The 27811-nt window shown below is 35.6% G+C and overlaps 1 long non-coding RNA gene across 1 annotated transcript; it reads right to left on the reverse strand.

Annotated features, from left to right (window-relative positions):
* Nucleotides 1–27659, reverse strand: LOC143269485 (uncharacterized). Its single transcript, XR_013045910.1, has 4 exons — nucleotides 27532–27659; nucleotides 6804–6958; nucleotides 3779–3838; nucleotides 1–441 (listed from the first exon to the last, which is right to left on the reverse strand). It is a non-coding gene; the product is annotated as an uncharacterized LOC143269485 (long non-coding RNA).
* Between the last annotated feature and the right edge of the window lie 152 nt (nucleotides 27660–27811).

A 27811-nucleotide genomic window follows, 5' to 3' on the forward strand; every position in this document is an offset into this window, starting at 1 on the left:
CACATTTAAAAACCAAAAAGGATAGCTGGTACATAGACAGACAATAAGGAAGAGAGATTTGGTGAGGGGTAAGGAAGAGAGAGCTTCACAGTGGATGAGAAATTAAAGTCAGTTATTACATTAAGGCATCTGAAATCTGGTAATACCCTAGAAGAAAATAGTTTCAGTATTATGATGAAAAATCTGAAAAGATTTAAGATCAGTAGCATGTGACTCCTCTAAAAGTAAATGATCTGCACAATTTATAGGGACAAAGAGTTTGAATGAAAGGTAATATGTTAATTTTTGTTTATAATAGTTAATGTGATATATCTTCAACCACAAAATATAAGTTCAACTGCTGTTCTATATAACTCATTTTACCTAATTTTTATAGTCCTCAGATATCTCATCAGCAGCAATAGGGCCCAACCTATTTTTGCCCATTTTTCTTCAGGGTTGCTATGGAGAAAGAATGATAATATACAAAGATGTTTAGAAATATAAATGACTCTTCCTTCTGTCTTATGAAAAAATAGGAAACACAATTAAGCAAAATAATAAAAAATTTCTGAACATACACTTTTTTCTATAATTATAATTAATACACATTTGAAGTATGTATGTAATATACAAAGATCATATCCTTATATTGTATAGCTCCCTCTATCATTGTTTGTAAATTCTTGTGTTACTGAGGGTATTGATGATTTTTTTTCCATCTTGTATCATTACATCAGTAAATAAAATAATCATTTTAATTAGGTTAGGTATTAACATCAGGCACCAGCCCTCCACACTCAGAGAGTTCTTATATAAGCATCTAGTTGTAGCTGGGTTTTTTTTTAACCTCTTTGGAGGCCCACCACTTAGCTCCCAAATAAATACACTGAGATTTTTTCTTACATATGAATGCCCAGCCTTAGCTTGACTTGTTTCTAGTCAGTTTTTCTAATTTAAATTATTTAATTTCTCTTTAACTATGTTTTGCCCCTGGGCTTTTCACCTTTCTTTATTCTATATTACCTTTCTTTCATTCTTACTCCATGGCTGGCTGTGTGCCTGGGTGGCTGACCCCTGGCATCCTCCTCTCCTTCTTCTTTTCTTGCTCCTTGCTTTTCTCCAAAGTCTTGCTTTCCCCTCCTATTTATTCTCTTTGCCTGGCAGCCCTGCCTATCCTTTCTCCTGCCTAGGTACTGGCCATTCAGCTCTTTATTAGACTAAACAGGTGTTTTAGGCAGGCAAATTAACACAGCTTTACAGAGTTGAATAAATTCAGCATAAAAGAATGCAACACATCTTTGCATCATTAAACAAATATTCCACAGCACAAATGAATGTAACACTAATTAAACTAATATTCAACAACACCTAATTAAGACTTTAGCAGCAACAGAGATTGATTCTAATCATTTTCTCCTAAGGAATTGAAAAATGACTCTGTTTGCCTTTTGGGTCAATATAGTTTTTCACAAAATCTGAACAAGGTCATAAAAATGATGATAGTGCAGTGTAGGATACTTTCAATGGCATGCCAAGTTCTGAATATGTGGAGGGACAAAGAAGCAGGTGACCAGGACTATAGATCATTTTTGTTTTATTGTTGATAGTCTTCTTGTAGCATCATGAAAATCATCACCTCTGGTGTGCCCATCCCATTAATTTGAATGTTGTTACCTCCAGAGCCATGGATGAGAATGCTCCAATCAATAGAAATAATTGAGTAGACTCCACCTTGTGAAGTCAAGGAGAAAACCGAACACCGTTTTTGAACACCGAAAAACTAGTTGCTCAGAAGTAGTTTCATAAAATCAACTGGCCCATTTCAAACCAGACTCATTTGCAGAAAGCAGCTCTTTAGTTTGCATTACAACAGGGAAAACTCTCCGTTACTGAAATATCTTGAATCTGATGCGTTGTTTTTAAAAGGAAGAGTGACACTGCCAAGATGTACACAGTAGAAAAACTAGTAAACAGCCAAGTGCAGACAGCACCAAACTTAAGCATTGCGCTATAAATCAGGGCAGCACTTTCTCCCTCCACACGTATTGATACAGTCTTCAGTGGGCCTTGAAGGGACAAGTGTTAAAAGCACATGGTCATAATAACAAAGTAAAGCTACCAAAGTCTGTAAGATCAAGAATCAGTTATAACTCAAAAAGAAATGCAAGGTCAACCCACATTTCTTTCGGAAGCTACAGGTTAGATGTTTTCTTACTGAGAAAAATAAACATTGTACACCTTTAAAAGTACTTTATGCTGCTGACCTATTCTGGTGATGGGATGGCCGAACACCTTAATAGTCGTGCCAGAAACCCCATCCAAGGACTGAGGGATCTGGATGCAGAGATCCACGGCTAGGCCCCGGATGGAGCTCCAGGAGTCTAATTAGTGAGAAAGAGGAGGGTTTATATGAGCAAGAATTGTTGAAACCAAGGTTGGATAAAGCACAGGGACATATAGCCAAATGAATGGAAACACATGAACTATGAACCAAAGGCTGAGGGGCCCCCAACTGGATCAGGCCCTCTGAATAGGTGAGACAGTTGATTGGCTTGACCTGTTTGGGAGGCATCTAGGCAGTGGTACCGGGTCCTGTGCTCATTACATGAGTTGGGGCTTATGCAGGATCGCTAGGCTCAGTCTGGGAGGAGGGGACTGGACCTGCCTGGACTGAGTCTACCAGGTTGATCTCAGTCCTCGGGAGAGGCTTTGCCCTGGAGGAGGTGGGAATGGGAGTGGGCTAGTGGGAAGGGGAGGGGGGAGGAGGGGGGAAAACAGGGCAATCCGTGGCTGATATGTAGAACTGAATGGTATTGTAAAATAAAATAACAGGGGGAAAAAGTACCGTATGCATCTTCAAAGGTGAATTCTGAAAATATTAGACCACCTAGCTCTTTAAAATATATGTACTGTTGTATATTTGACCTTCATAACCAGCTATTCAAAAATGGTCCATAGATTAAATTTTGCTTAAGTGTAGATTTGGTTTGGAGAATCAAGTTGTTAATTTCAGAATAGTTTTTATTCATGAGAACAAGTTATTCTTCCATTTAGCAATTTATTATTATTAAATTTTCAAGTGCTTATCCATGGATTCTTCCCATAGATACTTAAAATTCACTAGTTAACACACACACACTGAACTTCAGCCCAAATATCCTATAAGAGAGGATGGGTAAGAAAAATCAAGTATTGGCTGGAGATTAGTCTCAGTAGTGAAAAACTCTGCTGCTCAAACATGAGTCCATGAGTTCAGAACACCATCAATTAGGGGAAAGCCATGTGTGATGACACAAGTCTGTAACCCCAGCTCTATAGGGGTGAGGGCAGAGATAAGATCTCTGGAGCTCATTGACTACCCAATCTAACTAAATTGTTTATCATGAGGTTCAGTGAGAGACTTGTCTAAAATAATATTAAAAATAAGGTAGAGATCAATGGAGGAGTTAGACACTCAACACTGACATCAACATCATGTCTCCACTTGCATAAAACCCCTCACACATATGTATATATTCACTTAAATATGTATATATGTACATATAGTACAATAACACTTACATGCCCATACCTTTTCCCATACTAGATAAAGGAAACAAACCTGAAAACAAAAACACATTTTAAAATCCTGAATGGGATTCTGTCATAAACCAAGTGCATAAACCATAAACTATAAATTGAACACAGCATTTGTCTATAGCTGAATGCTTTTGGGAAATCATCAACATACAGAAAAATAATTGCTACATTGCTACTAAATAGCTAGTGAGATCTTGAAATTTTACAATATAGGCACCTTCGTAGAAATTATCTTGTTATTCCTTTCTTCCCTCTGTTAGTTCTCACTTTCATGCTCCTTCAAAAGAGATACAGAAGTACACCAAGTGAGATTAATTGATATTATAAAATAGGTGAAGATTAATATTAGAATGGTTCATTAGTATCCCATGGGCCATTTGTGGACATTATTGAAGTTATTGAGGACATGGTTGTTGTTGTTGTTTATAGTGACAGGGACTGAACTTAGGGCCTATGCAAACTAAAACCATGCTCTACCACTAAGCCCAAGAATTATTTTTAAAGAAAAGTATTAGTATCAACATATTTTGAGAGTCTGTCAATTCAATACATATTTGGAATATATTCTAAAGTCATGAATTTATTTAAATTGTACTTACAAATAACCTCCATGCTTTTAGTGAGCTGATGAAAATTGGAATATTTTCAGAGCCAGGCTTTCAGAAATTTGGGGAACTTATTATTTATTTCTGATAAGATACCTACTAAATCTAAATCTGTAAATATTGCCTCTGGTTTTATGAATAGCTCTGTGTTCCTGTCAAAACAAAACCTAAATTACTGTGCACATAAGGAGAATTGCAATGAGAGTACACAGAAATGATTGGATTTTGAAGTCTGTAATTATTTTCCCTTCCTCTTCTCACCACTCTATAGCAGAAACAATATGATGAAAAGAATATTATTTGCCTTTTATTTGTCAATTAAATCATACTATACTTTTCCCCCAGTACCTTTACTTTCTGGAAGATAGAAAAAATTGGTTCCCAAACATCTTGTATGAGGATCTGTGGAAGTATTACAGGAGGTCCAGTGATAATAGTCAATGATCATAACACCTCATGGACAAAAATATTCCCAATTACTACTTGTTCTAAGAAGTCATTGCTTATATAACTGCATAGCCAATTAGTTCTTCAAGTGGATAATGAAAAATGCATTCAATTACAACTGGCATGACTTGTTCCAGCAAATGTGGAAAGTACTCCTAAATGGCACCTGGGTGTTTCTTGACCTGGCATTTCTTAGTAACAGTCATTTGTGGAAAACTACTGCCTACATAGAGATGACAGTTCAGCTGCCCTTGCAGCTAGGTGTGGTCATGCGACTCATTTGCAGATTGGAGTGGGAGAAGTGGTCTTTACCACACCAGGAAGAAACCTTTGAAAAAGTGGGTGCACACACTCAACATACCTCCCATCTTTTGGTTCATTAGAACAGTGATGAGGAGAATAACTTAGAGATGGTTGGCAACAGCAGAGACAATTTTCAGATGGTTCCTTCAGTCACTAAAAAACAATCTCACTTATCTATCCAACTGATGTACGACAGAAATAAACATTGTTTCTGAATATCATGGTGATTTTTAGTTGCAAAAACTGACACTGCATCCATTACTACTGCATAACAAGAAATCATTGAAAAAAAGAAAAAAGAAAAAAAAAATGTTGGGCAATGGTGGTACACTTTTAATCCCAGCACTCGGGAGGCAGAGGCAGGTGGATCTCTGTAAGTTCGAAGCCAGCCTGGTCTACAGAGTGAGTTCCAGGACAGGCTCCAATACTACACAAAGAGACCCTGTCTTGAAACACCCCCCCCCAAAAAAAAAAGAAAAGAAAAGAAATCTACCAACACAAACCACCAGATGCAGAACAACAGGAGTTCTCATCATTATTTATAAAAATACACATAGGTACAGACATGAGAGAGATAATTCACCAGTTACAAAGAAAAAATACTCTTAGAATTTTATTCGGTCATTTTACTCCTTTTCATTTGCTCAGGTAAATTAAAAAGGCATCTATACAAAACCTACATATAAATGTATATAGAAGCTTTAGCCATAATAGTTAAAATTGGAAGCCACCACAATTCTCTTAAGTGAATCTACTTTACTCATTCATGACTGAATTTTATCTTGGGTGTTTCCAATGTGTATTGTATTTAGTCCATACAATAAAAAGAAATGAACCAAAAGGAGACATGGAAAATGATAAGCACACACAGATCAGTGAATGAAGTCAACACGTAAAGTGCACATTATTTCCTGATGCCATCTATGTGACATTCTGGGAAAACACAATTTTGCGACAGCTTAAGAATTAGTCACCAGCCAGGTGGTGATAGAGTATACCTTTAATCCCAGCACTTGGGAGGCAGAGACAGGCAGATCTGTGATTTCAAGGCCAGTCTAGGCTACAGAGTGAGTTCCAGGAAAGGCGCAAAGCTACACAGAGAAACCCTGTCTTGAAAAATAAAAAGAAGAAGAATTAGTCATCACTGGGGCTTGTCGTACAAGGGAGGAGGAATGAGCAGATCAGAACTGAGTATGTTTAAGATAATGAAAATATGCTTTATGACACTAATAGTGATTATATGTATTTATACATTTGTCCTAACCCATAGACTTGTCTAACTCACAATGTCTTCTCATATTATGAAAATCATGAAAGTTAGTTATATCAATGTAAGAATATTGGCTCATTAGTTGTAACACTCAAAATTCCTTAATAAAAGATGTCAGAGGAAACTGTGCACCTAGTGTATAAAGTCAGGAGTATATGGAGTTCTCATGCTTTCTGCTATATAATCTATAAAGATAATTGTTCAGAAAAATTGTCTTAAAAGTCATGAATACATTCATCTATAATCATACACACAGCACACACATGCACAGAGGACTGGCTGTGAGACAAAGAGTCATATATACATATATAACATGATGTTTTAATTGACAGTAAAAAAATGATTAATTAGAACAAAGAAAACATGAAGAGAGAGAACTGAAGCATTAGCAAGGACACAGTGAAACATACAGCATTCAGGATCAGACAACAAAGAAGATACAAAACAAGATGTACTTGGTGGCCATCTCACCAGTTCTTACTGTCTTCTCATTTGCAGCAATGGCGAACTCCTTAGTAGTCCTAGGTGCTCAAAGATCATTAAATATCTTATGAGATTTTCTTTAATTATAGTCATTTAAGCCCCCCAGTTTTTTCATATATCATTTAAATATTTACCATGACTTGTTGGATTTTTTGAAATGTTAGATGAAAAAGTTACCCAGCTTACTTGAAGTGTCTCTGTGAGTTGCATAGCTTGAGTTTAAACTTTAGGGCCCTCACTCTAGACTGTACTCTTGATCTCCACCTGTTGCCACCAGCAATTACTGAGCCTGTAGAAGAGACATGGCTATTGTAGTGGTTAATTTTGATTGTCAATTTGACTGGACTAGGATCAACTAAGAGATGTGCCCCTGGGCAAGTCTATGAGGGTTTCTTCAGCAGATTAACATATGTGGAAAGACTCCCCCAGACTGTGTGGCACCTTCTGGTGGGTCATCCAATACCGAGGTTCAAGGAAAAATCAGTGCTGTTTGGTTGACAGCCTTTGTTACTTGCTGGTCACTGTGTCTATCTCTGCCTTTCTGTGGCTGCCATCCTTTGACACCAGGCTTCAGCTTCCGTGGCCTTTCAACTAGGACTGAGTATAAATGCTTCTCAAAGAATCATTCAGGCCTTCTGAAGCAGACTGAGACTGCTGGTGTGCATAGTATTACAGAATGAGTGGCCACCTTGTTCTCAGACTCTGCAGCATACAATGGTCTTTTTAGACTACTCAGCCCTTATCAGTTGTAAGGCATTCTAGTAAACCATCTTTTATAATATATAGCATGCATGTAATATATACATTTAATTGGTTCTGTTCCTCTTGATAACTCTGCCTCAGATTCAGCAACCCAATTCCTACTTTATATTTAACAACCTGGTTTCCTGCACAGGACTTTCCCATTTCTTTCTGTCATTGAAGCATCATTCTCCTCATACGAAGTAATCATATTGATTCTTTCTCCAAGAGACTAGTTGTCTAGTTCTATAATTTTGTCATTCATGTTATTTCTTATCTCCTGCTGAGACAAACCTTATCTAGCCAGAGAACTTGAGTTTCAATACATACTTAAATCAAACTTAAATTATTTCATAAACAACATCCTTGGGAGTCATTTCAACAGATGGATCATGGTCTCCCTATTACAGATATTGTCCCAGAATTTCTTATTGCTGTAACTATTTTATTTGAAATTGGGTATTTTGGATTCTATTATAATGTGTGAAAAACAAGCAATACAAGTGTAGTTAGGATGTTCACAGTTTAAGGTTTTTAATGGTCTTAATTGGGAGGAGAAAATCTATCAGAAAGGATTTGGGGTATCATAATGAGGTTCTAAATGACAAAAATATATGTGAGACACAAATGGGGGAAGCTTACTTCTGTGGGCTAGACAGTCTAAGAATAAGGCAGATTTTCTTGGAATTGACACAAATTTGCAGGTACACAGAGTCTAGGGAATCTATGATTTACTTTATCCTTGCCTGGAGCTGTAAGATCGGTTCAGGGTGCTTCGTGTGGCTTGTGCTTTCATTTTAGACAGTAGTTTTATGTTCAGTTTCTCTGCAATCTTAAATGAGTATTTGCAGGGTTTTTAATAATTCTTTTGAGTGAGCAGAATGCTTTGAACAGATAGATTGATTTCCCTGATATGTGTCAACCAAACTATTCCCTGATAAGGCATCAAAAATAATACTGCTTTAAGCAAAAAGGCTTAAAAGAAACCAAAGCTATTGTGAGTTTTCAAAACCAAGAAAAGATGTAATTAAAAAAGAAAGACAGAAGACAGAAAGAAAGGAAGGAAGGAAGGATTGAAGGAAGAAACAAAGGAACAAAGAAAGAAACAAAGGAAGACGCTACATGTATGCTACAGTATTTACACATTCACTATCAATGACACATTTGTTTACTCGTTGTAGTTCTTATTATTTCCACATGCAGAAAGATGAATTCACTCATCCACCAAAGAAAAAAGAAGAAAGAAAAACTATGGTAGAGTTCAAAGGAGAAAAATAGCCTTCTAAACTTTCATGACTCATGTGTCCTTTTACCATCTTTTCTCATCAGTAATAATTGCTCTTTGGTCTCCTTTCTAAATTTTATACTTTACCCACACTTATGTCTGCTTACATATATACATGGTATACATTAATCTACAGGTTCCCAAAGATGAGGGAGAACATGGAGATTTTTTTCTTTCTGAGTTTGAGTCAGCTTACTTAATCTTATACTTGCCAAATGTATCCAGTTCCTTGCAAATTTTTCCTTTACAGTAATTAATAAGTTCTACAGAGTCAAGAAAACTAGAGAGAAGTACATAGGCATGGATTGGCCACCATCCTGATCTAAGTTAATCAATTCAACCACTGCAGAAGTTATAGGACACATATACTTATAGAAAACAAATGTGAATTTTACAACTCTGTGAGATTCCTAAAACCATCTGAGAAAATTAAAGTTCATTTTTCCACTAAATAAAGGGAATTTTATCTTTCCATGGAAAGAACCATAAAGCTATTTCAGTTGAGAAAAAAAATGAAACTTCTCACTGATTTACATATGACTATAAATTCTGAGTTGATTTCCAACATAACAAATGTTAGTTCATGATTTTTAACAGAATTTTCAATAGAAGTATAAATTTTGTCCTGGCACTGGTGCAAACATGAAAATATTATGTATAATGTATAAACAATGGCTGCTTGTTCACTTTTTTCACATTCTCTGGTTTTGCTTATTAATAGCAGTGTTTTCCACTCATAATTTGTAATAGCAGCACCTTGAAGAATCATAATAAAGGCATAATTTCTAGACCAGTGCACAGATATTCTAAGAATGCAAACTCAACATGCATAATTTCTGTATAAATTGTATATCTGCGGCACTGCAGACATGGCAGAGACCCAGGTTACAGATTCCCTGCTTCACTTCACTGCCTTTAATACAAAACATCTACCAAAGTAATGAGGGAGGAGACAGAGAATTTAAAATGAATTCTGTGTGGCCCACTCAGATCTTTTTCTCCTAAAAATGGTTTTTTTTTTTTTGTTTTGTTTTTTGTGGTTTCACTTTAATACCACCTCATCAGTGATAGCACTCTGTGAGTTCATGTTCATGAGACCATTGAGTAGAAAAAGCTGAACTTGCAATCCCCAACACTAGCCTTTGCGTAGAACAGTGGTTCTCAAACTTTCTAATGCTTTGACCCTATAATAATACATTTCCTCATGTTGTGGTGAACCCTCACCATTAAATTATTTTCATTGCTACTTCATAACTATGATTTTGCTACTGTTATGAACCAATGTAAATATATGTGTTGCTCTTAGATAACCTCTGTGAAATAGTCATTGAACCCCAGAAAGGAGTCTCAACTCACAGGTGGAGAACCACTGGTCTAGAACAAAGCAGTGAAGTTGCTGCCTGGGAAAGGTAGGCTATTTGTAGGAAATGCAGAAATTGAATTTCTGCTCAACAAACGATTTTTATGGTACTCCATAATCAAGGACTCTCAGTAAATTTGAAGACTATCTGCAATATGCATTATAGAAGAAATTAGATTCATAGATAAGAGTGATTTTGAAAGTGTTTCTAGAGATGTAACTGGCAGCGTAACACAAACGGGGAAGAAGAGTCTGGATTTTCACTGCTGATTGTAGCTGAGAAATTAAAATGAAAAAGGCGGGTTCCATAGCAGCACGAATGCGGCCATTGTGATGGAAATATGGAGCTGGAATTAGTTATCAGATCAGAAAACATTTTTTTTTTCATTTCATAATTGTGCCTGAGTCCTTGACTCTGTTTGCCAACCCCCTTCCATTTGTGCCACACTTAATTCCTCATCATTTCCCCCATGTAGGTCTTCCTTCATGAAGACAGGGAATGTGACACTCTAAAAGAAACCCTGTTTCTCATTCTCAAATTGACAAGTTCAAATCTTGTCCACTCCTGCTTGAGAACAGAAACCTTAATGAAATGTCTATCCTTCAGAGGCAACATCCGGCATGCTGGAGTTTCAGAAAACAGCATCCGGTGCCAAAGCACATCTACCACCTGAACCAGAAAAGCAAATTTGTGAAAATGACTTTCTCGCGTAAGGGCTCCAGAGCCCATGATTAGACCCTGAAGCTTCAAACTCTGCAGCTCCTATGCCCTCTCCTACCTGTCACTCATTATTCTCTAGGACAAACTGATCGAAAATAAAATTAGGTTTTATAAAATCCCACTGTTAATTAAATCATGTAGGAGTGTTATTATTCCTGCCCTGGAATACCATCCGGCCCCGTGCCATTTCCCAAGTTACTGCAGTTCATTAGCTGAATCAAGGCAGCTCTGCTAGTGTGAATTTCTTTAGAGTTCACCTTTCTCAAGGAGCAAATGAAAAGGGCAAAGCATGACAATTTCTCATTTCATAATGGGAAATTTATTCAAGACTTTTTCCCTCCATTTATCACGGAAGACACATTACAATTAAATGCCTTCATTTGCACACAAGTCGCCTATAAACTTTTTTTTTTAATTCCCCAGGTGTTTACAGTACGTTCCTTTCTAGCAATTTTATATTTCATTTTACTCTGTTCACCTATTAAGCAGTCTGATTCAGAACTTGAATTAACTCTGTCAGTAGTAGCAAAGGGCTGGCAAAGAACAGATTTCATGCTGCACAGGTCAGCAAAAACAAAATGAGAGAAGAGACAATCATCAAAAGAAACCTCCTTTCTGACTCCATACTCCCGATTATTCAAATACTGTGGATTATCCATACCCTGATTAAGGACTACTTCTAAATGACCCATCGCGTCTTTCCTAGGAAACAACATGTTCATTTCCTCCTAACTAAAATATCCCACATGGAAAGAAACCTATTCACCTCTGCCCCGTTACATTACACCCCATTTCACCATACTACATTTTATACACTTTCTTTTCATTTTGTTAGGTGTGATTGCATTAGTTTCTGCAATTAAAAGAAAATTGTCACATCCATTTCTTCATTCTAATAGCCATTCTATTTCTAGTCACTCCACAAAGGCCTTGAGCAGAAAATCTATCTCATTTAAGATTTATTTAACTTTATAGTATAAACATGTCAGTGTTAGCATTATCTTCCAAATTCAGCTCCAGGGACAAATTACTGTCCATTATAAATATACAGGCCAGAAACTTGGACATGTCATAGTGTGTTTCTACAACCTTGAAATCCACTTAACACTTTGTTAGTTAGTTTCGGCACTCAAAATATGTTTAAATATTGGTGGTTTATCTGTAATTACATATTTGCTTAAAAGGTTATAGAGTTGAATTAAATAATCTGTGAGATTATTTCCATCCTAAAACCAATGAACATACACCCAAACATAAATAATAGTTTTCAAAGCCATAAGAAATTATATTAATTTTATTTACCGAAAATTACATATAACACATATACATAAATAAGTCTATGCATATATATGAAGATATTCCACTGGGGTGAATTAGGGAGCATTAGGAGTCATAGACAGACAAAAATTCCAATACAGAAAGTCTAAAAGAATCAAAAACAATATGGGCTTTGTTATCTCCTAGAAGTTGAAAACAATTCCCTATTATTGGAGTGTTAATCCCACTGATCAAGAATAAGACCACTACCACAGTTTAAAGCCAAATTTGCAGCAAGCTTTCATTAAAATCTGGCCAGGTGGATAGGCTCTGGCCAGGTTCATACCCAGGTTCCTGGGAAATGGCCCCGAGTCATGGTTTGCAGTGGTTTAAGAAAGAAAACCCATAATTCATTGCATTTCCTGTCAGGTCCAATCAGAGGCAAGGATGATGTACTTCTAGCCTATGTTCAATCAGGAGCAAGTGTATATCCTGACATATTTCCTGCCTGTGAACTTCCCACCTATATGTGATCAAGCACATCCAGTGTTGATGGGTCAAACAAATTTGGTTAGGGGAGTGAAAACATGTGGTTTGTTATCTCTCATAAACAATAGACTCTAGCATTTCAAGAGCTGTATAACCTTGAACAAGGGGCTTGCAGATCAGAGGAATTTTTGTTTCTTGGATCTCTAAGGCATAGTAATTAAAACTTAAAATGTAACTTTGGCTTTCACAGAAGATACCATGCACTTCAGATATAGGACTCAGAGAGTTTGAACTGGATCTGCCTTGAAATCCTCCTTCCAGTGTATTAGCTTTAATAGCACCAGAAGGTGCTATTCAAGCTTCCAAGAGAGGGGAGAAACTGATAGTCCTACTCAGCTATGACTTCTATGAACCACAACAATTGCCAACTTGGCAAGATATCTCTACAAGTGTAATAGTGGCCGTCATATCTTAGGGGTACCCAATAGATGTCTAGTTGGACTTAAGGCCTGCTCAACAGGAGGGAAATCATATATTGTACTGGAAACACAGCCAACTACTCAGGGCTGGTGGGGTCATGGATCTTAGAAGAGAACCTACTACCCCTAATTTACTAAACTGCCATTATTCCTAAGGGCAGTCTAATTTTTATCCTTATACCCACAGAAAAATGTGTGACACACTCCTTATCAAAGAAGCTTCTCCTACCAGCAAACAGAGACTATTATATGAGACCATAACTGGTTGAAATGCAGAGAACAACTGATAAAGGAGGCTCACCCCCAATACATACATCTACAACATAACTTCTCCACACGAGGCTCAGGGAACGTCATGGCAGAAGGGACAGAAAGGTTCAAGAGTCAGAGGACTAATAAGTCTTCTCTGAAACTGTATATCTTAAAAGAGATACCTCAACAATATGGGTGCCTACACTAGATCCAAATAATGACATCAATAGACATATTAGCATGTAAGGCACATGACTGGGAAATGCTGAAAGATAGAGAATAATTAGTCTTCCTCAAGCAAGTGTCCCCCAATTGCTTATTTTATGCCAAGTGGTCAACCCTAAAATCATGCATATACAAATGATGATGGAAGGACTCACTACATTGTATTTCTATACTTATGCACTTATATATGTAAAAATAACATTTAAGGAAAAATAAACCATGAATTTGAAAACAGGTTGTAATTTTCCCAAGATTTTCAGCTACAAAATTAATTTTACTAGTGCTTTGAATTATCAATTAGCTTTATAAAGAAACTGTGTAGAAAAGAAAAACAAAATCATTAAAGAAGAAAATCTTTATATTTCTTAGGTATGCAAATGAGTTTTCCTTAGCATCTTTGGCATATATTTCTTACTTAAAATTGGCTCTGATCAGTAGTTTGCAAACTTTTTTTAGATGATGAAAGCCTTTTAAGGATATGAATTCAAGACAAAAGCATATTAGCCATATGTGGGATAGACAGATACAACCCAAGCAAATTCGAAATCTGGTGTTGAGAGAATCCTTCCAAGGTTCCTGAATTTATAAAAATGTATACATAGAACTATATAAAATACATGGGACTAATTGATACTAAGAAATGAGAATGAGAATATTTGTAGACAAAATGCATGTAAACTAATATGACTTTCCTTTGTAATACCATGCCTACATTATCCTTGTATATAAAGGATGAAAGGGAGATATAGCTTCCCTGTTTATATTAAAAGGAAAGCTATTAAGTCTGCTACTTAGAGAGTTTCATCTGTGTTCTCTGAAATTTTGAGGCCTATAGAAACAAGTATTTAAGAAACTAAAGCATACAAGGAAGATCTTTCTTGGTAGACCAAGAGTTTGAGGTCAACATTAGAATCCATGTACTGCTGCACTGGGTCCCTGGGATCTGTCTGAGGGGTGAATGGAATTTTCTTTCTTCTTCTTAAAAGATAAAGAATATAGAAAAGGTAAAAATGGAAGGGGACAGCAACAACTACAGTGTCTTCTGCCAAACAACAAGAGATGAGAAAATAACCAAAAGATAACATCAGATACACAATTAAGCTAGTAGTGCCCTTTCTAGGTAAGTGGAGGAAACAAGAGGCTCAAATTTTTATTGAATTACAACCAGAAATGGACACTTGAAAAATGTTAAGAGTTTCTTAACATATTAATTTCGCATTCTAAAATTTGAAATTATATTAGTACCCTAAAATGGAGTCATCACTGATTTATTAACCAGAAGAATACAGAAAAGTCAAGCAAGAGTTTCCATCTTGGGATGAGGGAAGTATATTATTCAATTAAATTAATTTTAAAGACAATAGAGAATGGAAACAACATTACACTTGACTAATTTATAGGTCTTCCTATCCTGGGCTGTAACACCAGCATATTTCTAAAACCAGTTATCTCAATATATTTCAAAGAATTTCCTCTTCCCACCACAGATGATGGAAAACCACATCTTATACCAGAACTACAAAACAGAATATATTTTAAATAGCCAAGCTAATTAGGTCCACCCTAACGTCAATGGTTCATTATGTAAAAAGTCAGTGATGTACAGTTGTTGACACTAATAAAATCAGAAGTTTAATTTCAGTCCTTGATATATTTCAACTGGATTTTGAGATAATCGTATTATCTAAATTCAATAAACTTTTCAGTAACTTGTATATATGATTTAATACTCACAAATCACAATATAGAATATATGCACATATGCATATATATGTGTATGTATATATGAGTATAAAATTATGTGTATGTGTGTGTATCAAAATCAGAAATGGTAAACCCCTTACAGGACAAAGTTTCTGACTTTGAAGAAGGAATACAAAGTAAAAGATGGACTTACGATGAGAAGACAAATCTATATTATACCCCAGAAAATGAAGAACCAAGTAGGTTTCAGAAATAAACTAAAATCAAACCACGGAAACTTCAAAAATCATTTAAGATACAGAAAATCTATAAACTGGAAAATTAAATTATCTTTACTAATTACACTGTGATTTAATTCTATATGATAAAGAGAAGTCATCTGAACTTGGAGCCAAGAATATTTTAAAGAACAAGACAGAATCTGGAGAAGAAACCATTATAGATTCCAGTTTATCTTCTATTTCCCAAAAGTGTTTTAGGAATACTGTGGAGTAGGATCTAGAAGGAGTTCTGTGGTGACATTTTGTTTGTGCTCTAGCAAATGAAGTTTATCTGGAGATATAGTGTGGAGCTAGCCACTAGAGGCCAGGCAGTGGTGGCACACGCCTTTAATCCCAGCACTTGGGGTCTCATGTCTTTGATCCCAGTACTTGGGAGGCACATGCCTTTAATACCAGGACTTGGAAGGAGAAAACAGAAAGTAATATGGCTGGCCAGAGGGGAAGTGATAGGGCAGGAAGAGATAGGAGCTCAGCCCATTTTTAGTCTGAGGATTCCTAGAGGTAAGAAGTCTTTCTAGTGGCTGGCTGCTCTGTTTCTCTGATCTTTCAACTTTTACCCTGATATCTGACTCTGGATTTTTATTATTAAGACCAATTAGGATTCATGCTACAGGAGTTATGCTAGGGTAAAGAATATGATTAAAATGTATTGCATGAAATCCCCTCCAAATTAAAAAAAAAAACAACAACAACATTTGTTTGAGATGAACAAGATATTGAGATTTTCTACATAGTGTTTAATAAAATAAATATATTTTAAAATTTCCTCAGGAACTATTAGTTACATAGACTTTTTTCTAATAGTACTAGAAACTATACAAATATCAAAATAAACAAATTCTGCACTTTTCCCCATATGCAAAACAAAATAAGCATACTTTCAGTTGATTTTACACAAGCAAAGATCCTGAGATGTCTGCATACAATGGAATGTTTTATAATAAACCAAATTTCTGGAAATTTAAAAATTCAATTGTAGTCTTAATTTGTCCAGGAGCACTTTGTAAATTTAAAAAATCTGAAGAGGAACAAAGCAAAAAAACAAAACTACAACAAAAAAGCAAAGATTGAAGTTAAAAAAGGAAGAAGTAAATTGAAAATACATTCATTAAAAAATAATTATCATAGAGTGCCTTGGTTAAACAAGATATAATCAAGAACTGATTAAGATTCAAAAGTGTACAACATCAGGTTTGGAGGTCAATGTTACATTGATTACTTATGAGTGAACTTAGACTCTTCAGATATTTTCTAGTTTGCAAGTTCAGTGAAGACAAAGTGAAGATCAGAACCTAGTAAAATGTTAAGTGTATAAATGCTACCAAAACAATTACTGAATTGATTTAACCCCATTTACTAGATAAGTTTCTGTTACACACACAAACACATTTCCTGTTTCATGCCTCTAGTGCAGACATTCCCATACTAGCTTGCACATTGGCATAGAAGAATAATGGAGGTTATCTGTACAAAAGTTTTCTTCAATATTTTCACATTTGGATTCAGCTCAGTTTCATTTAATATTGATCTACATTTAATTCCATATGTATTTGAAGAAAGTCATCCATGTGGGTTCAATGAATTTATACTTAACTAATCAGGATGTACCTATAAGCATATTTTCAGATATATAAAAAAAAACCCAGAATTTTCTCTGTCTTTTTTGCATTTTTTTATAATTGAAAAGGATGGTTTGTTATATGAAAACAAACTTAAACACTGAAAGGTTTACACTCTGGTCTTCACTATGCAATAAGAGTTCAAATAGAATATCCATTTGCAGAGCTCTGTTATAGTTAGACACCTATGTTCTATTAGGTTACCTAAGGATAATGTATACTTTAAAAAAGTTGGAACAAGCATTGATAACATAGATTTAGTAGCTCACCAAAGATGTTGCACTCCAGTTGGTAAGGAACATACAGTTTAAATGGGTAAACTTGGGTATGATGCACACTAGTGAGCCCGCAGCCCCATGGAGATGCTGCAATCAGTTGTGCACCATTGACTTGATAGTTGCAAAGATTTTTGTCTCCTTTAAAAAAATGTTCATTTTATAAACTCAAAGAGCCCTGAAACCAAACACTAAGTACATAAAAATAATGATCTTGTTTACAACTTTTACTCATGAATTTCTAAATAAAATTCAAATGCATCTGTTTCCTTAAGGATGTGAAGACGTTCCCATTATTTTATGCTTATTAAGTTAGAATTGCAACCATCAAATGCTATTGGGAAGCAGCATAGATGACTATGCTAAGTCATTAAGTCATTATTTCTGGCAAAGCATACATAGAAGACAAATTTTCCTACCACACACTTAATCTGTCTTTCAGAATGGGTGAACTCTGAAGTCACAGACTGATAACTTGTGTGTCAAACTTAATCTCTCATCTATGTTCTGTGGCTTCGATGGTATAACAAAACAGTTGATTGGTTGCCAACATTTAAAATTAAGGAGATTTTGCTCAGAAAACTTACATTTGACACCGTTTATAGTAATTAAAATCCTGGCAACATATAGGTTGCAGTCACTAGAAAAATAGGAAGCTAATCTAAAGAATGGGTCCCCTATCCTAGGGCCATTCATTCACTCACTAGTACACCACCTTCCCCATCATTCTCATTCCACACTTATAAACGGAATTTGCACCTGCTATTCCTTTTCAAAGTGAGGGAACTGGCTTTTGTAAAAGCATTTAAAGTGTTATATTTAGCGACAAAAATGATCACTTTATGAGACAGGTAGTATTGTTTTTGTCTTTTTTGTTTGTTTAGATGAATAGAATTATATTTCTCTCTTTCCCCTTTACCCCTTAAGCCCTCCCAAATAACCCTCACCACTATCCCTGAAATTCACGTTCTCATCTTTCATTAGTTATTGCATTCACACACACACACACACACACACACACACACACACACACACACACACACACACAATCTTAAATATGTCTTACTTAGTCCCTATAATGTTGCTTATATGTATGTTACCAAATAACCATTGGTGGGCTCTTCCTTGGGGAAGATCATGTCTCCTACTCCCAGCTTTGAGAAAAGCTGAGGGGTTGCCTATTACTTCTTTGCATAGGGTATTAGGCCTCCTGGGCTGTTACTTGTCCACTTTGGCATGTCCTTGTTCAGCTCACATTAGGGCAGTCATTTTGGTGAGGCTTTGAGCATGTTACTTCTGACATTACTAGAAAATAGCATCTCACAGCTGTCTTATACAGGACCCTATGGCTTTAATAATCTTTCTGTCCCCTCTTCCACAATGTTTCCTGAGCTTTAGGTACATGAGCGTTTTGTAGATACATCCATTTGGGATGGTCTCCACTGCTCTGCATTTTGATTGGTTGTGGTTTTCAACAGTGGTCTCTGCTGCAAAAATAAGTCCCTTTTTTGAGTGATGAGGACTATACTTACTTGTGGGCATTAGGAGAAATGTTAATAAATTGTTGTTAGGGATTATGTGGGGATTATATTTTTTTTCCTTAGAGGCTTCCTGCTTTAATCTGTTACATTGCAGCCTACTTCTTATGGTAGATATTTAAGATCTTTCTTCAATAGATATAATCCCTTCTTTAAAAATCCATATAATCTTCTATAAGTACTTTAATGTATTTGCTGCTCATTGCTCATAAAAGTTTTAACAAGAGCTGAAAAACATTCTAAAATACCTTCCTGTATGTATCCTCTATCTTTTTCACTACAAATCTGAGAACCACTCTCCTAAGATTTTCAGTACGATCCTTAGCTCAGTCACATTCTAGGTGGCAGAAAAAGAAAAACAACAACAACAACAAAACGTGCATTGAGGACTGTACATATGAACATAACCTCTATCCTAATCAGAGGCCGAATGATCAAGCATAAAGAAACATGGTATCTATCCAAAGAACAAAGCAAAAACAAAGACAGATATCAAGAGGTGAATTTTATTAGTTGAGTGAAATCAATAATAAAATAACAGAAGTTCAAAAACATAAAACCAAAACACAAAGTTTCTGCACCATATTAGCAAAAATGTCCAGTCTGAATCACAGTAATACCTATACCCTATACACATGCTCACAAAACAAAGAAGAATAAAGAGAATAAAAGTAAAATAACTGGTGTGCAGATTTGACTAGATGGGATCAATGTTTGATTAGAAACAAAAAAAAAAAAATTAACTCAGCCGGGCCGTGGTGGCATATGCCTTTAAACCCAGCACTCGGCCTGAGCAACACAGTAAGTTCCATGAAAGGTGCAAAGCTACACAGAGAAACGCTGTCTCCGAAGAAAAAAAAAGAAAAGAAAAAAATTAACTCAATTAGAATCTGTAGAACCACTTCATGTCAAAATATTTGAAGGATCCTGAAAAAAATCAAGAAGGAAGCACATCATATCATACAAAAGAAGAACAATATGACTTACCACACTTTCTCATGATAAAGAAGACAGAAGATGATTGATAGCATTCAATTCTGTGTTCATGAAAAACATCTTCAAATTTATGGGTTTTTCCCCATTACTCTTAACAAAGTGAAATGAAAATAGTCCTAGTATGTCTATGGTTTTGTGTTCATATATGTATGTATTTTCTCATGTTTTAATGATCATATATTTATTTAAAGAATATAGTTTCATGTTGCATAACAAGTCCCATAACACACTTTGGAGAGGAAATTGAGTCATAGTTACATTGTTGTAAAATTCATATATTTGCATGAAAAATATATATATAAAACTTTTAGATAACTCACTAAAATTGAGTTAAAATTCACTATATGTTTAATTAAATAAGTGTATGCTAACAGTATTGTCTCATATAATTTTAATGAATTTCTATTTTATTTTAAAGTACTATTATTGTTTTTTATTAAATTGAACAAGGTTTTTTTTTTAAATTTGAGTGAGATATGAGATGAATAAAACAGAAGGTGAAAGCACACCTAATTCCAACCATATTAATAAGAGCATTAAATGAGAACTGATAAAGCCTTCAAACTAAAATTAGATGATATCAGATTAGAAGTACAGCAATCCCCAACTATACCTTATCTTAAGAAAGTAGGCTTTAAATGCAACTATGAACTCAAATTCAAATATGAAGAGGATGAAAGTAAATGGTCTAAGAAGATAAACAATACAAACCAGAAGCGTAAGTAAGTCATGTCAAAGTCACCTAACATAGACATGATGATTAAGATGAATTATAAAACAAAGAGAGATACTTCATAATGACAAGTGTATCAATGTATTAGCATAGGACAACATCCACATATGTATATGACCTAAAACCAGCCCTAAAATTTACTGCTATAAAGAAATATTTAAAGAATTAAAAGAGCCATAAATAAAACAAAAATTACAGTGGCTAATTTCAATATCTCTTTTCAATAACTGTTAGTGTCAATAAAGAAAAAGTTAGAATATAAAAATATCTACAATAACTCTGTTAAGCAACAAAAATTCCCTAGCAGATGTAGGATAAGCTATAAAAGTAGAATATAGTGTTTTCAAGTGTAAATAAGAGTAAAGCTTTCCAAGGATGATCTATACATTAGATGATCAGTCTCAATACATTTAAGAGGACTAAACCCATACAATGTATTTAACTGACAACTGTAGACATAAGTAAAAGCCATAAAGAATCTTAAGAAACTCTAAAATACAGGAAAATTTAAAATACACACCCCTAGATAGAACCTGGCTTTAAGAGAAAGTTATGAATAAGTTGAAATGTACCTGTATCAAAGCACCAAGTATTCAAAGTAGTAGAGGGGATAATGGTGGTAAAGGGAATAAATTCAGTAACAAAATCGGCAAACAACCTGACTGCTTTCCTTTGGCTAAAGTCAGAGAAGAGTACAGGGCTCACATAGGCCAAGCTTTCTTTCCAGGACATGCAGCGTTTTGGAACAAAAACAAAAACAAAAAGTCCACATCAGACAAGCTTCAGGGGCACTGTTTTATGAGGTGATAATCAACATCTCTCAATAATTTAGTACAGCATATTAGGAGATTCAAGAATGTTTTTCTTCTTGGTTTACTATTCGTATTCTTATTAATTTATCCTAAACAAAGGCTTAAAACATTTGCATCAAAGTGTGTACAGTTCTGCTTAATGTAGATCTATTTACAATTTAATAGATTTAATTTATTTAAATTTACTGTTTAAATAAATGTAGATTTATGTACTATTAAATATTTTACATACTTCCATACTAACAAAAAATCCATAGGATAAAATATCAACAAATATTCATACTCTATAAAAACAGATAATGCCAGGCGGTGGTGGCGCACGCCTTTAATCCCAGCACTCGGGAGGCAGAGTCAAGCGGATCTCTGTGAGTTCGAGGCCAGCCTGGGCTACCAAGTGAGTTCCAGGAAAGGCGCAAAGCTACACAAGAAACCCTGTCTCGAAAAACTAAAAAAAAAAAAAAAAAAAAAAACAGATAATGTCAGGTCAAGTGCTTACAAAAATTGATATGATATAAATGAAAAGACATTATTTGGAATATCAACACCACGTGGACTGGAGTTTTGACTCTTTCCTCCTCTAACTAGAGCTCTCAGGGTCAAAGCAGAACCCTGGCAGCATGAGCAGAGCTAAAGCTACTTCTGGGGAAAAGGCGACTAGAGACAAAGGAATTCTGAAAAGCAGAAAAGGGGGATTTATTCAGTGTGGGCACATTTGGAAAGAGGCATAATGAAGTTCCACCTCAAGGTTCAACATGAGGTTCCTCCCCTGAGATATAGGTCTATATGGAAATTTGGACACAGCCAGCAGTCCTGACCAAGGTGTAGTCCCACTCATGCACACCATCTTTATCTCAGCTTGTCTCTATTCAAAGTAGCCTGACAGGTTATCAGAACTGTGTGAAATCTTGCTCGGGAGACAAGCTGCCCTCGGGATAGTACCAGGATTCAATCTTTTCCTTTGTCCAGCAAAAGATGACTGGAGAACTTCTTTCTTAAGCCCCTTGCTTTAGTAGTCGGGTATGCAAAGGGAACAGTTTAACTGTCTAGAGTATCTTCATTCTTAACAAGGACATTTACATTCCTATATGTTCAGCATCCAGAAGACACAAAGAAATCCTGATTTTCAAGTTTGTACCAAAATGCTAACAGGGCCAGCCTCTCCTTGAATGCCAGAATTGAGGATGAGGTTACTCCACGCTTTTAATATTTAAATCCTCTTCTTTTATGACAAATGTCATTTAAAAATTACTTCTAGTTGTTAGAGCATAATTATAGGGAGTCCATAAAAGTCTGCTGAATTATAGGAGTCTGAGCTTTCCTCCCATGGAGATCAATCACCATTGGAAAAAAAGTCCCCTAGGGAAGTCTAGAAATAAGATTAAAATCTTAAAAAAAAAATTTAAAGACTCATTCATACTTCCACCAGCAATGGAAGCTACTCTAAGATTTTCACTCTTTCAATAATTATGATACTGTGTATTTCCTAGGGCTGGCGTTAGTCATCTCTTGTGATGATAGTACCCATGGCCTGAAGACTCTTCTCTATAAAAAATATAAAATAGTTCCCAATAATGGGGATGAACTATCTTTTAAAGAAATTATGTTGTTAATGAAACCATTATAAATATTTTCAAGGACAAAGGTTAATAATTCAAAGGCTTTGTAACAATAATGTGCAAATTCTTTGGTTTACTGATAGGGATGATGAAATAGCAACATTCATTCATTTACCCTGTTCTGCTGGTCGAAAGAGGATGAAAGCTGCCTGCTCAGTCCTGCACTAATGCATTAGTGTTTGGGATATATAAAAATGAGATTTGACAAAACAGTTCAAAATCCTCAACCATGTCTCTCTTACAAAAATAGAGGGATTATTTATGCAATATTGGAAAACATGAAGTGAATTAACAATTTAAAATTTACTCTATGTTATGCCGGGTGGTGGTGGCGCACGCCTTTAATCCCAGCACTTGGGAGGCAGAGGCAGGCGGATCTCTGTGAGTTCGAGGCCAGCCTGGGCTACCAAGTGAGTTCCAGGAAAGGCGCAAAGCTGCACATAGAAACCCTGTCTCGAAAAACAAAAAAAAAAAAAAAAATTTACTCTATGTGTATGTTCTAATGCAAACTAGTTGCAATGGTTTTCAGATTTCCATTTGCAGAGCGCTCTGGGAAGATGTTTTATAAGATACTTGGAGAATCAATAAGTATATTAATCTAGGTGCAAGCACGAGGCAGAACCAATACAATGATCTCAACAAGGGATTTTAACTTAACAAATTGTAGTACATGACCAAGAATAATTGGAACTGAAGGTGTACTTGAGGCAGAGAGAGGGGACCAGGGAAGAACAGACTTGGGAAAAAGACATCTTTATTAAGGCTAAAGTTCAGATCTCAATGCCCAAGAATTGATTAGCAGAGACACTCACTCAGATTCCCAGATCACATAGACAGACCACTGTCAGAGGAAGCACCTCCCAGCAGTTGAGCTGCACTTATAGGAACACATACTAAGAGTGGGAACACTGCTGCAGCCAGCAGAAAAAAAGCCTTCCTCCCCCAGCATCCCTAAGGAAGCTGAACTAAGCTCCTAATAGAACAATATAAAGGAATCTATCTAATCAACCTTTGCAGAGCAGGATCCGAAAGCCATTTTGAATGTGGAAAAGGAAGCCTATGAGATTAGCATTTGGGTCCCTCGTTCAACCAGGGAACATCAGTTTTTCCTTATTTAAAAGATGATAGCAAGCCAGGTGGTGGTGGTGCACACCTTTAATGCCAACAATCTGGAGGCAGAGGCAGGTAGATCTCTATGAGTTCAAGGCCAGGCTGGTCTGCAGAGTGAGTTCCAGGACAGCCAGTGCTATTTCACAGAGAAACCCTGTCTAGAAAATCAATAATAATAATAATAATAATAATAATAATAATAATAATAAATAAATAAATAAAAAATAGCCACAGAAGTTATTTGAAACATGAACTTTGAAAGGCAGTGGATGGGAATAGATAACACGACATAAAACTTTTAAATTTAAGCATGAAATATTATTAAAAAATCAAAATGTTGACTAAAATTTTTTAAATTTAAGTATCTTTCATACAATATATTTTGATCACATTTTCATCTCCCCCAACTCCTAACAGATCCTCTCCACCTCTCTACCCATGCAACTTATTCTTCTTTTTCTCCTTCTTCAAAAGAGTATCCAAAAGTAAAAAATAAATAAAAAAGCTAGTAAGACAAAAATGCTAAAAAAACAAAACAAAACAAAACAAAAAAACAAATGGCCCACAAACAAACAAAAAAATGGAGCCCATTTTGGCCAACTCTTCCTAAGCACAGGGCCTGCCATGGGAAATGGTTGATACACCAAGGATATTTCACTGGAGAAAATTGATCTTTCTTCTTCCACCGGTTATCCACTGTAAACAACTTGTTAGTTAATAATGGGATGTTGTGTCCACTTCCTCTTCTCAGTGCTGAATTTGGTCTGGTTTAAGCCTGTACAGATCTTATATATGCTGTCAGAGTCTCTGTGAGTTCATAGGTGAATCTGCACTGGTGTGTCTAGAAGCTGTTTTCTTGGAGTCATCTTCTACCTCTGGCTCTTACGATCTTTCTACCTCTCTTCTGTATGAGTCCCTAAGCACTGAGGCAAGGCATTTGATAAAGATATCCCATTTAGGACGGAGTGCTCTCCACAGTCTCTCACCCTCTAATCACTGTCTAATTGAGAGTAGAGTCACAAAAGAAGGGTCCAGGACATAAACAGCAAAATTAGTAAGTTACATGTGCTAAGGATAAAAAAAAATTAAAAAAAGCATTAATTGAATATGATGAGATCTTCTTCTTCTTCTTCTTCTTCTTCTTCTTCTTCTTCTTCCTCTTCCTCCTCCTCTTTTTATTATTATTCTTTTTATCCTTTTTTAAAAAATGTCTCACTATAAATTAAAGTATACCCTGGAAATCTTATATAGATAATGTAAATTTTGTATTGCTTATTTTGAGAATTTCATACAAGAGCACAGTATGTTCATCATTTTAGCCTGACCATGTCTCTTTCCAGCTGCCCATTTATCTCCATAGTGGTTAAAAGGAGATTTAATTAATGGTGTAACTTACATATGAAGGAATAGGTAGGTTGAGGGTTCTGGGGAAAATGCAGCAGTAGTTCGGTGATGTTCTCTGGAGAACTTTCCTCCACCAACCTCTAGCCTCCGGGCTCCTGGCAGCAAGAGAGCACACGGCATGTCCTGATCTTGGGTCTTCAGGCCCTCCCTTGGCCCTGCCTTGTGGGAATGATAGTTATCAAAAACCTCAATGGGGGTTGGAACTTCCAGACCAAAGCTGGAATGGCTACTCACTACATCTCCCCCTTTTTGTCTAAATAAGAAGGTTCTAACTTAATACAAGACTATATACAAAGGAATGGTTATTAACTATTGTCCAGAAGTAATGAGAGATAATGACCTAGGTAACATGGAACTACAATCAATGTGAACAATATCAAGCAAAAAACACATATTAAAATCCAGAGAAGTCTAGAGCATAGGTAAATGGTATGTTACAAAGATCATTCCAAAGGGTGTCCTATCCTAAAGAACCTGAATCTAATACTTAATATGTTCTATCTAAGAATATATATATATATATATATATATATATATATATATATATATATATATATATTTGTAACTATAACTGCTAATCTTCAATCCCATCAAAGACCTGAGAAGGAATATAATGGTACCTGAGAAATGGTAGATGGATGCAAGCAACTTTCAGGAATCTTGCAAGAGTAGACCAAGACAGCTGGCAGCCTGAACAGTCACCTAATGTTTCTCAGCATTGTTGGTGCATTCAAATTGGCTACAGGCCTAGAGTATTTGACAGACCATTTTCAGAAGCAGGAATTCTGGAAGGCCATCTTATCCTGTCTTGGCAGAATACAGTAGTCGCTTTCTTTGTGTCCTGTTTGTCCAGGAAGGACAGCATTGCATTCAGTACTGTTGACAGTCAAGACAAGGGCAGTTCTTTTCCCAGTAGGCCATTCTGTGCCAAGAGGACAAACTTCCAAATGGAAATGTCTTAGAAGCCCAACGTTCTCTCGGGATCAAATTGGTGCTGCTAGGAACAATTGTGTCTCACGTCAACAGAATTCTAAGTTATTTAAATGCCATATTCTCTAGGTCTATGAAGTGTTTGAAGATTACCTGTCCATCTGACCTATGTATCTGTAAATCTGGATAACCTAACTAACGTAACTATAGAGATGACAAGCATAGGTAACTATAAATCTATAAGTCTTATCTACCGAAATAACCTAAGGACTAAGGTTTCATGTAAACAAGGTAAACATTCTATAAGCAAATGTATGGTAAGGAACGGTGACTTCAAAATTGTGACAATACACAAGATATTTATAACAGAGGTAGGAATATATAGTGTGATATGCAATATGACAATAATCTTAAATATATATCAATATACCGAATATCCTAAACAGAAGTAGAACATACATAAAGTATGACAGATATAAGTTTACATTTGTATCAATATACAAATATTTCAAATAAGAGTAGAAATATATGTACATTATAACAAATATCATTCTGTATTTGTATCAATATACAAATTATCTTAAACAGGAATATAAAAATAGTTTACATTTGTATCAACTTATAAGAATCCATAACAGTGCAAATTACAGTGCAAATTATGTAAGGCTGCTATTTTACTAAATTTGTTTACAAGTATATACAATAATCTACCATAATATCTTATACCTATCCATTCCATTTCTTCTTTTTCCTTTTTTTTAAAGGAGAATACTGAGTCAAATATTTTCTTCCACCCCCAACCCTATAACCATCATCCATAACCCTGAGAAATATGAAACCTAAGGGAGAAGGGGCGTTGTTTTCTTAGAATTGCTTCCTGCTGTTTAGGGGGTGATGTTATCTCTGTTGGGTACTGTGAGAAAGCTCAGATAGTTAAATCTCAGTTAGACTAACTGTAGGCTCTGTAGCAAGTCTTAGAGTAATAGGTAAGATTGTCTGAAATTCTGGCAAGAAGTGTAGTATGATGATGGTTACCATGGCATCATTCTGGATTGGGTAGAGTTGTTGTTGTTGTGGCCCCATCTTCCTTCTGGAGACTTCTGAGATTGCTATTGGAAAAACTTGTTTGTTATCAAAAATGGACGGTTTGGATTTAAAGAGGACATAGCATGTAAGAAAGAATTCTGAGAAAACTCTAGCTACAATAATCTCTCAGAGCAAGCCTAATGTTCTGTGGTGATACATTGTGTCCCCCAATATATTGTGCACCCTAATAAAGCTTATCTGAGGACCAGAGGAAAAAGCCAGTCACTAT

The sequence above is a fragment of the Peromyscus maniculatus genome, chromosome 19 (assembly GCF_049852395.1).
Source record: "Peromyscus maniculatus bairdii isolate BWxNUB_F1_BW_parent chromosome 19, HU_Pman_BW_mat_3.1, whole genome shotgun sequence".
Lineage (NCBI taxonomy): Eukaryota > Metazoa > Chordata > Mammalia > Rodentia > Cricetidae > Peromyscus > Peromyscus maniculatus.